General features: G+C 49.4%; 1 pseudogene; it reads left to right on the forward strand.

Annotated features, from left to right (window-relative positions):
• The first annotated feature begins 217 nt into the window (after positions 1 to 217).
• LOC138298461 (apoptosis regulatory protein Siva-like) lies at positions 218 to 771 on the forward strand (annotated as a pseudogene).
• The last annotated feature ends 14,680 nt before the right edge of the window (positions 772 to 15,451 follow it).

The following is a 15,451-nucleotide window of genomic DNA, read 5'->3' on the forward strand; positions in this document are numbered from 1 at the left end:
AGTGCTTACATTGGCTCGGATGCTATTGTCCACCAAGCAGCATGAGGCAAGAAGAACTTTGGGTGTGTTTGCAGCCCAACGTGTTCTGAGGAAGAAGATCATCAAGTAAGGTACGTTTATTTTTAATGGTTTGTTGCACATTTTGCTTTCCTTGTTCTTCCTCGACTGCAAGTACATTGTGGTGGAACAGCTAGCCTGGCTTCGTAGTCAGTATGACATGCTTAAGCAATCGTACCTGTTCGGCAAAGGTAGCCCCCTGCACCTCAAAACTCAGTGGGGCAGAAGCAGCTGTGCTATCGTGTGTCTGGTGACTTTTTCAAGTAGGGAATCTTTGAGAAAACCAAAAAACTTCTCTTCAGTGGTGCACAGGCGTACATGGATCACACCTGGAATGGCAGTAATGCAGTTGTCAACCGTGCCAGTACCCATTTTCATGGCTCTGAAAATAAGACTAGTGAATCTTGTGAAGCGAACGGTCTACCTCAAGTACAGAGCCTAATGGGCAAAGATGGGACACTACTAAACGGTTCAAGTGCTCACGAAAAACCAACTGCGCCTATGGGACTTTCCAAAGCCTGCTCTTCCTGTGTAAAATCTGTTGCTGATAAAGAAACATGTGAACAGTGTGAACGGTTCATTTGCAAAAATTGCAGTGTAGTCTGCAGCTACTGAAGTGCGGTCACCTGTTCACTGTGTGGAAGTGTTGATGACAGCGTTCCGTGTGAGTATGCATTCTGTCATGGCTATTCAATATCTGAAGTATCTCCTTAGGGACCACGCTTGAGAAATGAAAGTAACTTGTAAATGTTTGTGTAAACTCCTGTGTGTGGTACATTTTATATTGACATTCTATGAATTTTACGAATGTAAGTGATTGAAATAAAATATATATTTTATTTTTAAATTTTTTCAGTGGTTTGGACGTAATTTTGTGTGTGCCCCACGACTTTTAAAAGGTAGCAGCCACCACTGCTGTTCTGGCGTGGCTAAATTAGTTTACACAATTTTTCTCTGACAGAAGCTACCACTTTGAGCGAGCCACAGTCAGAGCTACACGCAGGATTTCTCATTGAAACCGGCTTTTACTTCTTGGGTACAGAATGAATTAACTGATGGGAGCTAATACTCTGCTCTCTGCATCAGTTAATAATCGACTTTCTCACAGAGGCCTTGTTTATTAGGTAAAGGATTATGCTCTGAGACAGATCTGCTGGTTATAGAAGCATGCCAGCCTGAAAGATTTCCTTCTGGTTATACCCACAATAAACAGTTTGTTAATCGGGAGGTTTTGGCCGTGCAGGCGGTCTGCACATATGGTGGGAACTCCTGAATCCAAGCCTCACTTTTTGAGAGAATACAAAGACTATGATTTGGTTGGCAGCAGTTTTGCCCGTTGCATGTATAAATATGCCAATGCGACAATCGACAGTGTTTACCTAGCGAGGAAGTATTGGCTTTTGGATAATGTCGATTTGCAGATCATCAACCTGTCTGACAGAACTTCTAAGGGTGTCTAAGACCAGAGTCTCTTATTAGCTCATAACAAGTACTCTGGAATACAAGAATACAAGTAAGAGAAATGTTTGTGCTCTCAAAATACTGTAATGATATGAAAAAAAACTAGAGAAAGCACACCAGTACGTTTCAAAGGGGTAGTAACAATATTATAACCAGCTGAACTATCAACAGCCTAAGTGAGTACTATAGTAGTACAATGTCATCCATTGCATGGAAGAAAACACATAGCACATAATTGAGTAAGAAGCAGAGAAATATCGTCGTCGCGGTGGTTACGAAATGTGTGCAAGTCTGTACAAAAAGCAGACAAACCATAGAACAGAAAGAAGTTCAGAGATTGAGAATCCAAGCAGAGATAGATTTCGGAGACTTCAAAGAATACTAGAATCTCGCAAACAACCATTGTCAATTCCCACAGTATCCTTTCTTAGGTTAAGAAAGTCTCATTCTACTTCCTAAAGATAGATCACAAAGGTGGGAAGGCTGGTATAATATATTTGACTTGATGATTCTGCTATCCAATAAGTAGTGAACTTTACTTGATTTGTCTCAAGGATGACCCCAGACAAGATAAGATCCAAACTCAGGACCACATTTTTACTAAAATGGAGAGAAGGGTTGAGTTAACTACCTGTGCCAGAGTACCCTATTCACACAAGTTTGTGATCTAGTCAGACCACTTGCCCCCTATACTACAGCTTAGTATGCTTGCACCAAAATCACTTGGGGCCAGATGTAGCAAGCATTTGCACGTCGCAAACAGCGAATTTCGCTGTTTGGGATGTGCAAAAAGCACATCGTAATGCACAAACCTCATTTTGCGATTCGGTAACCTGGTTACCGAATCGCAAAATGAGTTTGCGAATCGCAATTAGGAAGGGCCGTTCCCTTCCTAATTGCGAGTCGCAGTGCAATGCAGGATTGGTTTGTGACCGCGAACGCGGTTGCAAACCAATCGCATTTTGCACCCATGTCAAATGGGTGGTAACCCCTTCGCAAAAGGGAAGGAGTCCCCATGGGACCACTTGCCCGTTGTGAATGGCACTGCAAACATTTGGACCACTGCCTGCTCTGAAAAAATGAAACAAAAACGTTTCATTTTTTAAAAGACTGCTTTATTAAAAAACAGTCACAGACGTGGTGGTCTGCTGTCCGCAGCAGGCCACCATCCCTGTGAGGGCCGCCATTCGCAAGGGGGTCGCAAATTGCGACCCACCTCATGATTATTTATGAGGTGGGAATTTGCAACCCCCTTGCGAATCACAGATGGTGTCAGGGACACCATCCAACATTCAGAATTGCGACTCGCAAATTGCGAGTCGCTCTGACTCGCAATTTACTGGTCGCAATTCTAAATGTTGCTACATCTGGCCCTAAGTTCAGTTCCAGCCATAGCTAATTACAATCAATATCATGTGTCCAATATCTATGGTAGCACAGCATGATTATGAAAGATCCTCAGAAACCACGTTTCTAACCTAGTGTAACATTGAACTCCCTGTGAATGTTTGCTTCCTTTCAGACAGCAGAGGGCAGAATTCAATTTATGTTATTCTTTTTGGCAGAGGTGGCAAAACCTTGCAGATGTTCTTAATATACTCCTTGAACATGCTGGATTCAGGGGACTGTTAATAAGGAAAATTTGCACAGTGTGAACAGTAGACGCCTTGGTTAACAATAGTTAAAAATGCATTTCCTGTGCCATCTTACACTTTTGAGCTATTTTATTGTAGTATCCTATTGACATAAACTCAACAAAACCTGGAAGTGATGCAGACTTCTTAGTAAAGATGAAAATGAAAGCCATGTGAACATGAACTGTGTTTTTGCAGATAGTAAGCTTGCTTGGTCAGGAAATTGCCTAAGGGGCACCAAAATGTGAACACCAACAGCCTTTTCAACCAAAATATTGAGGGGCATATTTGAAAGGTTTTGGCACAGGGCAGTGCCACAAGCCTTCTTGCTACGCTGCCCTGTTTCAAAAGAAAAGGGAAGGAATGCACCACATCTTCTTTTCCCCTGCAATGGCACACAATGGGCTGCCATGCACCAAGGCAGTCCCCCTTGCACCATGGTACAAGGCTGTCTGCATTTGCGGGAATTATTGTTTTTGTGCAAGAAGGGACACCTTCCTGCCAAAAAACAATCACAAGAGACGTTTTCCTCTTTCTATGTGTGCAGCACACATAGAAAAAGGAAAAAACGAAGAGAAATAAAGGTATTTCTCCTCATTGCGACTCCTTTACACCTCCACTGGGGAGGTGTAGGCTTTTGATGCATACCCAGGTTTACAAATCCTTGTAAATCTGGGAATGCGTCACAATCCATGGGTTTTACATGGAAACACACACCGCAACACCCATTGAATGCCTCTCTGTCGCAGAGTGAGTCAACCTAGCGACTTGACCTGTGTTGACTCAATCCATATTTACTAGGCCTTGAAAGGCCACGCACTGTTATAAATATGGCTCTGCAGGGTGCACCGCTGACCTGTCACTAAAAGTGACATTCAAGTGACATAAAGGGCCATGTCACTTAAAGCAACTACATGATATTGACTAACAATATATCACCAAGTTAGGAATAGTAAATCTATATTTCCGTATATAGGGATGCCTTGATGGTATGTTGACAGTCAATATTCTGTAGTCGAAATATGTGCAGATCAATATTATTGACCTCGACATTTTGGCATCCAAAATGCAAGTAGTCAGCACGAGGAGTTCCAGTGCTGAGAATTGGGGAGGATGCGGCTCACATAGTTCAGAACCACGCAAACTCCTAACAGTACATGTTTTCTTGCAGTATCTTGAACGTAATCCGTCTATTCCTTACAATTCAGTATGCAGAAATCAAACTACTTATAGATTCCAGTTCTACAGCAAATTCTTCTCAAGCAGACAAGAGAATATTTATAAACGGTAGAAGGCAACAAAGTATCTTTTGAACCTATTACACAGAAAGCAGTCCCATCAAAGGCAAAACAACACTAACGCAATTTGATTTAAATGATGGCCTGCAACTCAGGATTGTACTAGATTTGTGCTAGATTCACAGTGATAAACTGGGAAACTTAAACAGGATTGTTATAACCAGTGGCGGCTGGCAGCTTTAGGAGGGAGGGGGGCGGGAAGCACACATACTCATTCTTTCACATACAGACATGCACGCACGCACGCACATCCATTAACAATACTCATAACATTCAAACTTACACGCACGCACCAAACATTCATTTTAAAAGTTCACACACACTCATTCTTTCAGACACGCACGCACATCCATTAACACTCACAACATTCAAACATGCACGCACGCACCAAACATTCATTTTAAAAGATCACACGCACACACACACACACAAACACACTTACCTTCAGCCTCGAGGTCCCAGGAGGGTTGGGACTGCTGCCTTCCTTCATTGGCTGAATGAGGGAAGGCAGCAGTCCCAGCCTCATCACAGAGTGGGATGGGGTCAGTAAGACTGCTGACCCCACCCCACTCTGTGATGAAGTGTCACTGATTGACACTCACATTGGGTGCTTCAGGGCTTAAATCTGAAGCACCCAGGTTGAAGTCAATGGGTGACGCTTTCCTCATCACCCAGGCGAGGGCCTCGAGGCACCTTTGCTGAGCCAAGGAGGTCACGCCCATAGGAGCTGTGACCTCCTCAGCCCAGCAAAGTTCAGCTCAGGCAGCCAGGAGTCTGCGCAAATTGCGCATGTCTGCTCCTGGCTGTCTGAGCTGAAAATTAAGAGTGTCTGTCAGGCTGACCTTTGTTCAGCCTGACAGACGCTCTTCATGAGGGGCAAAAGGTGGGCGGTTGTGGCCCCTCCACCCTAAAGGACGGGCCGCGCCTGGTTATAACTGTTTCTGATGTTCTCAAAATCCTATAGCAGAGAAAATAACATACCATTATATCAAGTAGCATGTTCTAAAAATGTGCATTGACACAACTGATCGTAGTACCCTTAAAAACAGACTCTTTGAGGTGTGCCTCTTGAGCCCTCCCCTGAAATGAGTCAGGTTGTTTCTGATCAACAGGGTTCAAGCAGAACACACACCCCTTCTAAATTTTAGATGACTCCCAATCAGACCGATGCCAGCCTCTCAGGTTGGGGGGCTTGGATGGGGTCGGCTCAGGTGCAGGGGTTTTGGTCGCCTCTGGAAGCCAGACGTTCCTCGAATTGGCGGGAGTTGAAGGCGGTGCTTCTAGCTCTGATTCATTTTCAGGACTCCCTGAAAGGTTTAGCGGTTCTTATTCGGACAGACAACTTGGTGACCAAAGCTTACGTGAACCGGCAGGGGGGACCAGGTCGTGGGCGCTGTTCCGCATTGCAAGGAAAATATTTGTTTGGGCACAAAAATGGGTTCTTTCCCTGCGAGCCACCTACATTCAAGGGGTGGTCAATGTTCGGGCGGATCTTCTGAGCAGGGTCATTCCTTCATCTCAGCTTTTCTCCCTCCGGTTGCCTCTGTTTCGTCACCTGGTTCACCTGTGTGGTCTTCCGGTGGTGGATGTGTTTGCCTCTCCAGAGAATGCAAAAATCAGTCGCTTTTGCTCCCGGTTTCATTGTCCTCAGGCTTGGGCAGTGGACGGGATGTCATGTCCTTGGCCTCAGGGTCTTTTGTACGCATTCCCGCCCTTCCAGTTGCTCCGTGCGTTTCTGGTGAGGGTACGTCTTCTGAAGGCCAGGGTTCTCTTGATCGCACCCCATTGGCCCAGGGCAAATTGGTTTCCGTTGCTTCGGTTGATGGCTTCGGATCACGTGTGGACTCTTCCTCTCTGTCCGTCGCCTCTGGAGTTTCCTTGCCTCCCGATGGGGTCGTTGAGGCGGTTGCACTTGACGGCCTGGAAGTTGAACGAAGGGGTTTGACGGGTTTAGGGATTCCGGTAGCTTTGAGTTCTACTTTACTGGCTCCACTGCGGCGTTCCAATTTGATGTCTTATGGTCGGCAGTGAAAGGTTTTTTCTTCTTGGTGTTTCCGGCATGGTTGAGATCCCACGTCTGCTTCTCTATTTGAGGTGATGCAGTTTTTACAGGATGGAGCCCAGTTGGGTTTGTCTGTGGCTTCCCTGAGGGTGCAGTGGGTGGCGATTCAGGCTTTTAGGGGTCCATGGAGTAATCTGTCTGATGAGGGTCATTTGATGCCTCAGTTTTTCCAAGGTCTTCTTAACTTGTTTCCTCGTCCGGTGCGATCCTTTCCTTCCTGGGATCTTTCGTTGGTGTTGGATGCTTTGACTGTTTCTACCATTGAACCTCTGAGTTCCTGTGATTTGCGTCATCTTTCTTTAAAAACTTTTTTTCTGGTGGCCATTACTTCGGCCCGCCGTTTGGGGGGAATTGGGGGCCTTGGCCTGCTCTTTTCCTTTTTGTAAGGTTTTTCCGGATCGGGTGGTGCTTATCCCGGTTCCTTCATTTGTTCCCAAAGTGAATTCATCTTTCTATGCTCGCCAGGAGGTTATACTTCCTTCTTTTTGTCCAGAACCTTCCTCGGATGAGGAGGTTCGGTTGCATTCGTTAGATGTGCGGCGGGCCTTGTTGGAGTATCTACGGGTAGTTGCTCCTTTCCGGAAAGGTGATTCTCTGTTTGTGAATTTCTGTCCGGCTCGAAAAGGGAAAAATCTGTCCATGGCTTCCTTGAGTCGGTGGGTTCGCTCTCTGATTTTGATGGCTTATTCTTTGAAAGGGGTGGTTCAGCCCCAAGGGATTCAGTGCCGTTCTACCAGGGGTATGGCTGCTACGGTGGCGGAGCTTCAGGGTGCTTCTGTGGTGGAAATTTGCAGGGCCGCTACTTGGCCTTCACCTTCGACCTTTGTTCGTCTTTACAGGCTGGCGGACTTGGGCAGTTTGGAGTCGGTATTGGGTCACTGTGTCTTGTCCTCTATGATGTAATAGGAGGGTGGTTATTCTGTGTCCTTTGTTGGTTTTGATTAAACTTGTTGCAACTCAGTGTCCGTCTCCTGTTTTCTCTTGCTATGTCTCATTGGTTATAAGGAATGCGAGGGAGGGACAGGAGGTAATGCGTCCATTACTTACATTAATGGCATTACTCCTAGTCCTACTCCCTCGCCTTCCTTTCCGTTCCCTCCTGGTACGGATCGCCTGAGTTGCTGCTTGGGCTTGTTTTTGTACAGGAGGTGGTGAGGGTGGGGGGGGGGAGTTTAAGGGGAGGGAGGGTTCTAGGGGGAGGCAGGGAGCCTCATTGGTTATAAGGAAGGAGAGGGAGCAGGACTAGGAGTAATGCCATTAACGTAAGTAATGGACGCATTTGTAGGAGACTGGCCTTGCTTATAGTGGGTACCTGATGGTACTTACACCAGTGCCAGATCCAGTTATCCCTTATTTGTAGATTAGTAGTGTTCTAGCAGCTTATGCTGATAGAGGTAGCTATATCAGAGCAGCTTAGGCTGAACTAGGAGACATGCAAAGCTCCTACTATACCACTTATATCCTATAGCACCATATCATAAGAATCACAATACTCAGTGTTACTAAAAATAAAGGTACTTTATTTTAGTGACAATGTGCCAAAAATATCTCAGAGGATATACTCCCTTAGGAGGTAAGTAAAATGCACAAAATATACACACAAACCAAAATCAGGTAAGTAAACAGTTAGAAAAGTCGTGCAAACACTGCAGAATACAATAGGATACAATAGGCCTAGGGGCAACACAAACCATATACTAAGAAAGTGGAATGTGAACCACCTAGGGACTCCAAGCCTAGTGTAGTGTGTAGAGGGTCACTGGGAGTGTAAGAAAACACTAAGGGTGTCCAAGATACCCCACCCCAAGACCCTGAAAAGTAGGGGTAAAGTGACCCTACTTCCCCAGAAACACACTAAAGTCGTGATAGGAGATTCTGCAAAGACCACAACTGACTGCAAAGCACTGAAGACGGATTCCTGGACCTGAGGACCTGTAAAGTAAAGGGACCAAGTCCAAGAGTCACAAAAGTGTCCGGGGGGGCAGGAGCCCACTAAACCCCGGATGAAGGTGCAAAATGGCAGCCTCTGGGTGGAAGAAGCTGAAGTATCTGCATCAACAGAAGATGCCAGGAACTTCTCCTTTGCACAAAAGATGTCCCACGGCGTCCTGGAGGATGCAAAGTTGTTTCCACACAGAAAGACCGCAAACAAGCGTTGCTAGCTGCACAGGTCATGGTTGAAGAAAATGGGTGCTGCCTGGGCCCAGGAAGGACCAGGAGGTCGCCCCTTGGAGGAGGAGACATACGAGGCGTTCAGCAACACAGAGAGCCCATGCAGAAGCAGGCAGCACCCGCAGAAGTACCTGAACATGAGTTCAAGAAAACTGAGCACAGCAGTCGTCTCAACACTACAAAGGAGGGTCCCACGAAGCCGGTGGTCAACTCAGTGAGTTGAGCATGCAGGACGGAGTGCTGGGGACCTGGGCTGTGCTGTGCATGAAGGATTCCTTGCAAAAGTGCATAGAAGCCCTAGCAGCTGCAGTTCATGCAATACACAGGATTACTGTCTGGCGTGGGGAGGCAAGGACTTACGTCCACCAAATGTGAACAGATGGACCACTGGACTGCCTGGGTCACTTGGATCCAGCTCCTGTGTTCCAAGGACAACGCTCGTCAGAATGAGAGGGGACCCAGAGGACCGGTGAAGCAGAAGTTTGGTGCCTGCATTAACAGGGGGAAGATTCTGTCGACCCACAGTAGATTTCTTCTTGGCTTCCAGTGCAGGGTGAAGGCAGACAGCCCCCAGAGCCTCCACCACCAGAAAACAAGTGAGAAAGCCGGCAGGAGTAGGTGCTACAATGTTGCTGGTAGTCTTCTTGCTACTTTGTTGCAGTTTTTCAGGCGTCCTGGAGCAGTCAGCGGTCGATCCTTAGCAGAAGTTGAAGAGGGAGATGCAGAGGAACTCTGGTGAGCTCTTGCATTGGTTATCTGAAGAGAAGCTCACAGAAGAGACCCTAAATAGCCCTCCGAGGAGGATTGGCCACCTAGTCAGGTAAGCACCTATCAGGAGGGCCCTCTGACGTCACCTGCTGGCACTGGCCACTCAGAGGCCTCCATTGGGCTCTCACACCTCTGCATTCAAGATAGCAGAGGTCTGGGACACACTGGAGGTGCTCTGGCCACCACCCCTGGGGTGGTGATGGACAGGGAAGTGGTCACTCCCTTTTCCTTTGTCCAGTTTCACGCCAGAGCAAGGGCAGGGGGATCCCTGAACAGGTGTAGACAGGCTTATGCAAGGAGGGCACCATCTGTGCCCTTCAAAGCATTTCCAGAGGCTGGGGGAGGCTACTCCTCCCCAGCCCTTAACCCCTATTTCCAAAGGGAGAGGGTGTAACACCCTCTCTCAGAGGAAATCCTTTGTTCTGCCTTCCTGGGACTGGGCTGCCCAGACCCCAGGAGGGCAGAAGCCTGTCTGTGGGTTGGGAGCTGCGGTAGCTGCAATGAAAACCCCAGAGAGCTGGTTTGGCAGTATCCGAGGTCCATGCTGGAGACCTGGGGATGCATGGGATTTGGCATGGGGGGACAATTCCATGATCTTAGACATGCTACATGGGCATATTCGGAGTTACCATTGTGAAGCTACATATAGGTATTGACCTATATGTAGTGCACGCGTGGGTAGGGTAGGTCGCTCCCCCTGCCGCTGCAGCTCCACCAGCCCAGGCTCCTGAGACCTCTTAGCAAGCCCAGCGAATTCACAGTAAGTACCCCCCCACCGCCCAGCCCCTCGCCCTGCCCCGCGCTACTCACCTCCTCTCCTGCTTCTCTTCTTCATCTCTGATCTTCCTCTGTGCTCTCCTGTATTCTTCATCTGTACTCTTCTTTCTTCCCTGCTCCCCGTCTTCTGTCTTCATCTGTGTTCTTCTCCTGTGTGCTTCTTTCTCTCTCCTCTGCACCGCGACCTGCGTGTGCTTTCTTCTTCCGTGTCCCTCTTCTTGGCTCTTCTCTCTGCTGCTCGTCGCTCCTCTTCTTCTTTACCTTCTTCTGTGATCTTCTCTCTTCTGCTCTTCTGCTCCTCTTCTTCTTTACCTTCTTCGGTGATCTTCTCTCTTCTGATCTTCCGCTCCTCTTCTTCTTTACCTTCTTCTGTGATCTTCTCTCTTCTGCTCTTCTGCTCCTCTTCTTCTTTACCTTCTTCGGTGATCTTCTCTCTTCTGATCTTCCGCTCCTCTTCTTCTTTACCTTCTTCTGTGATCTTCTCTCTTCTGCTCTTCTCTCTTCTGCTCCTCTTCTTCTTTCACCTTCTTCTTGGATCTTCCCGCGTCTGCCCTCCTGCTCCTGACTCGTCTCTCTGACTCCCTCACTCGCCACCCCCTCTGTAACACCCCTATCTACCTATCTTTCTATCTTTCTCCCTCACTCGCCACCTCCTCTGTAACCCCCCCTATCTTCCTATCCTTTTACCCTTCTATCTCTCACCCTCACTCACCTCCACCTCCACCTCTGTAACCCCCTATCTTCTATCTCTCACCCTCACTCACCTCCACATCTGTAACCACCCCTCCCCTATCTTCCTAACTTTCCTCCTAAACTTTCTTCCTAAACTCCCCGCCACCCTCAACCCCCCTCCCCCATCTTTTCTCCCATCTACCTGTTCCCCCTCCCTCCGCTTTCCTGCCGCCACCTCCTGCACGCCCCTGCCCCCCTCCAGCTCCCATTCGTCGCCCCACTCCCATCCCCGGCCCCCAGCTGCCCCCTCCCCCCCTCCCTCTTATGGCGGCCGCTGCGCGACCGCGCCGCTGGCGTGCCAAAGGCAAGCCCGTCCGCGCCTGGCCCACGCCCAGCGCCACGACCCCTGGCCCTCAGCACTCCCAAACCCCGCTGCACCGCTACGACCCCATCACCCTCCACGCCCTCAACCCAGGGCGTTCCAGCACCTGCTTCCAAGCCAACCCGAAACGTACCCACGGACCCTTCGCATGTCACACCTGCAAACTTACCTTCCACCACGAAACCACCACGACCACCAGCCCACGCGCCATCAACCACCTCAAATGCATCCTGATCAACGCACGATCCGTCCACAAGCACGCCATTGAACTCTGGGACCTCCTGGACTCCACCACACCAGACGTCGCCTTCATCACTGAGACCTGGATGAACGCCTCCTCGGCCCCCGACATCGCCATAGCCATCCCCGAAGGCTACAAGATTTCCAGGAAAGACCGCACCAACCAAGTAGGAGGAGGAATCGCCATCGTCTTCAAAGACTCCATCAACGTCACCACCTCCACCGAAAACACCCCCCTCGCCGCCGAACACCTGCACTTCCAGATCTGCACAGACCCCAGGACCACCCTCAGAGGATCCCTCATCTACCGTCCCCCCGGACCGCGCGCCCTCTTCAGCGACTCCATCACCGACTTCATCTCCCCGCACGCCCTCGCCTCGCCGGACTACATCCTCCTCGGCGACCTCAACTTCCATCTGGAACAGAACAATGACCCCAACACCACCGCCCTGCTCGGCAACCTCGCCAACCTCGGCCTCAAGCAACTGGTGAACACCCCCACCCACATCGCCGGACACACGCTCGACCCCATCTTCTCCGCCAGCAAACACGTATCCTTCAGCCACGCCTCCGCTCTACACTGGACCGACCACAGATGTGTCCACTTCACCTTCCGACGTGAGACTAGCCACCTCCGCACACAACCCATCCCACGTCGACAGTGGAACAAAATCCCCGAAGAACAGCTTCTCTCCACTCTCATCGACAATCAACCCACCTTCTCCGCCGACCCCAACGACGCAGCCCTCAGCCTCACGAACTGGATCACCAACTGCGCAGACAACCTCGCTCCCCTCAGGCGCCCTCCAAGACAATCCAACACCAAAAAACCTCTCTGGTTCTCTGACACCCTTAAGGAATCAAAGAAAACTTGTCGCACCCTCGAGAAAGCCTGGCGTAAGGACCACACCGCAGACAACATGACTGCCCTCAAGAACGCTACCAGCGAACACCATCACCTGATCCGCGCAGCCAAAAGGAATTTCTTCACAGACAGACTGGACAAAAACAGCCACAACAGCAGAGAACTCTTCAACATCGTAAAAGAGCTCTCCAACCCCAACGCCATCACGCCCTCACAAGACCTTTGCAACTCCCTCGCCACCTTCTTCCATTGTAAGATTACCGACCTACACGACAGCTTCGGACACCAGACCCAGCCGACCACCACAGAACCCACACCCCCAGCCATCACCCTCAACGCCTGGACCCACATCAACACAGAAGAGACCAAAGCCACCATGAACTCCATCCACTCCGGTGCCCCCTCGGACCCCTGCCCACACTACATCTTCAATAAAGCCGACAACATCATCGCCCCGCACCTCCAGACCATCATCAACACCTCGTTTTCGTCTGCTACCTTCCCCGAGAGCTGGAAACACGCTGAAGTCAACGCCCTACTGAAGAAACCTACGGCTGACCCAAGCAACCTGAAGAACTTCCGCCCCATCTCGCTCATCCCCTTCCCTGCCAAAGTCATAGAGAAGACCGTCAACAAGCAGCTTACCAACTTCCTTGAAGACAACAACCTTCTCGACCCCTCTCAGTCTGGATTCCGAGCCAACCACAGCACAGAAACCGCCCTCATCTCAGTCACAGATGACATCAGAACCCTGATGGACAACGGAGAAACAGTCGCCCTCATCCTCCTCGACCTCTCGGCTGCCTTCAACACCGTCTGTCACCGCACCCTAATAACCTGCCTCTGCTCCACTGGGATCCAAGGCCAGGCCCTGGACTGGATCGCCTCCTTCCTCTCCAACCGCTCCCAAAGAGTCTACCTTCCACCTTTTCGCTCAGACCCCACCGAGATCATTTGCGGCGTCCCACAAGGCTCCTCGCTCAGCCCGACACTCTTCAATGTCTACATGAGCCCCCTCGCCGACATCGTACGCAAACACAGCATCATCATCACCTCCTACGCCGACGACACTCAACTGATACTTTCCCTCACCAAGGACCCCACCAGCGCCAAGACCAACCTGCAAGATGGAATGAAGGACGTTGCAGATTGGATGAAACTCAGCCGTCTGAAACTGAACTCTGACAAAACGGAAGTCCTCATCCTCGGTAACACCCCGACCGCCTGGGATGACTCCTGGTGGCCCAAGGCCCTGGGCACCGCACCGACCCCCTCAGACCACGCACGCAACCTCGGCTTCATCTTGGACCCTCTTCTCACCATGACCAAACAAGTCAACGCCATATCATCCTCCTGCTTCCTCACCCTCAGCATGCTCCGAAAGATCTTCCGCTGGATCCCCACCGACACCAGAAAGACCGTGACCCACGCCCTCTTCACGAGCCGCCTGGACTACGGCAACACCCTTTACGCTGGAACCACTGCTAAACTCCAGAAACGTCTGCAACAAATTCAAAACGCCTCCGCCTGCCTCATCCTCAACATACCCCGCAACAACCACATCTCCGCACACCTGAGACACCTGCACTGGCTTCCCGTCAGCAAAAGGATCACCTTCCGTCTCCTCACCCACGCACACAAAGCCCTCCGCAAAAAAGGGACCAGAATACCTCAGCCGTCACCTCAGCTTCTACGCTCCCACCCGTCTTCTCCGCTCCACCAGCCTCGCTCTCGCCGCCGTCCCTCGCATCTGCCGCTCCACGGCGGGTGGGAGGTCCTTCTCTTGAAGACTTGGAACACCCTCCCCACCATCCTCAGGACCACCCAGGACCACTCCGCATTCCGGAGACTTCTCAAGACCTGGCTCTTCGAGCAGCAGTAACCCCTTCCCCCTAGCACCTTGAGACCCGCACGGGTGAGTAGCGCGCTTTATAAATGTTAATGATTTGATTTGATTTGATTTGATTTAATGGTGTCCCCGCACTCACAAAGTCTGGGGAAATTGCCCTCAACTATGTGGGGGCACCTTGGCTAGTGCCAGGGTGCCCTCACACTTAGTAACTTTGCACCTAACCTTCACTAAGTGAGGGTTAGACATATAGGTGACTTATAAGTTACTTAAGTGCAGTGTAAAATGGCTGTGATATAACGTGGACGTTATTTCCCTCAGGCTGCAGTGGCAGTCCTGTGTAAGAATTGTCTGAGCTCCCTATGGGTGGGAAAAGAAATGCTGCAGCCCATAGGGATCTCCTGGAACCCCAATATGGTACCATATACTAGGGAATTATAAGGGTTTTCCAGTGTGCCAATCAGAATTGGTAAAAATGGTCACTAGCCTGCAGTGACAATTTTAAAGACAGAAAGAGCATAAGCACTGAGGTTCTGGTTAGCAGAGTCTCAGTGACAGAGTTAGGCACCACACAGGGAACACATTCAGGCCACCACTATGTACACTGGGGTCCTGGCTAGCAGGATCCCAGTGAGACAGGCAAAAACAAACTGACACACAAGTAAAAAATGGGGATAATATGCCAGGCAAGATGGTACTTTCCTACACCATTTTACATAAATATGTGGCTTGTCTCTACACTGACCATATGTTTTTATTGTATATTCATGCAGCAAGACTCTCAGGCTTAGCCCTGCTCCATTTCATAGTTTTGAGTCTCACTCGATCATCAAGGTCCCCTGGCAATTCAGCACTTTGTGCTGAATTGGGACCTCTAGGCCATAGTTCTGCCATTAGCACTACTTTAATACACCTGTAAGAGGTAAAAATTATATCCAAAGCATAGCAGAAAATATGAGTTGAGGAACTAACAACATGCTTGAGGCCCAGATTGACCATATACTTGGTGAGCCCTTAGGCAAGTGATTGAAATCACACATAATAACTAATTCAGAGGAGAAAAAAGGAGACAGAAACCTATATAAATGATAATTTTAAATGATTTGCCATCAGAGCAAGGAGGTCAATAGTTATTATAAAATGTAAATTGTGGGGGTAGGCATTCACCAACCATTTTATGGCAACGCCATTTGATGAGGCTGGACTATAAATAT

This window comes from Pleurodeles waltl, chromosome 1_1 (assembly GCF_031143425.1).
Source record: "Pleurodeles waltl isolate 20211129_DDA chromosome 1_1, aPleWal1.hap1.20221129, whole genome shotgun sequence".
Classification (NCBI taxonomy): domain Eukaryota; kingdom Metazoa; phylum Chordata; class Amphibia; order Caudata; family Salamandridae; genus Pleurodeles; species Pleurodeles waltl.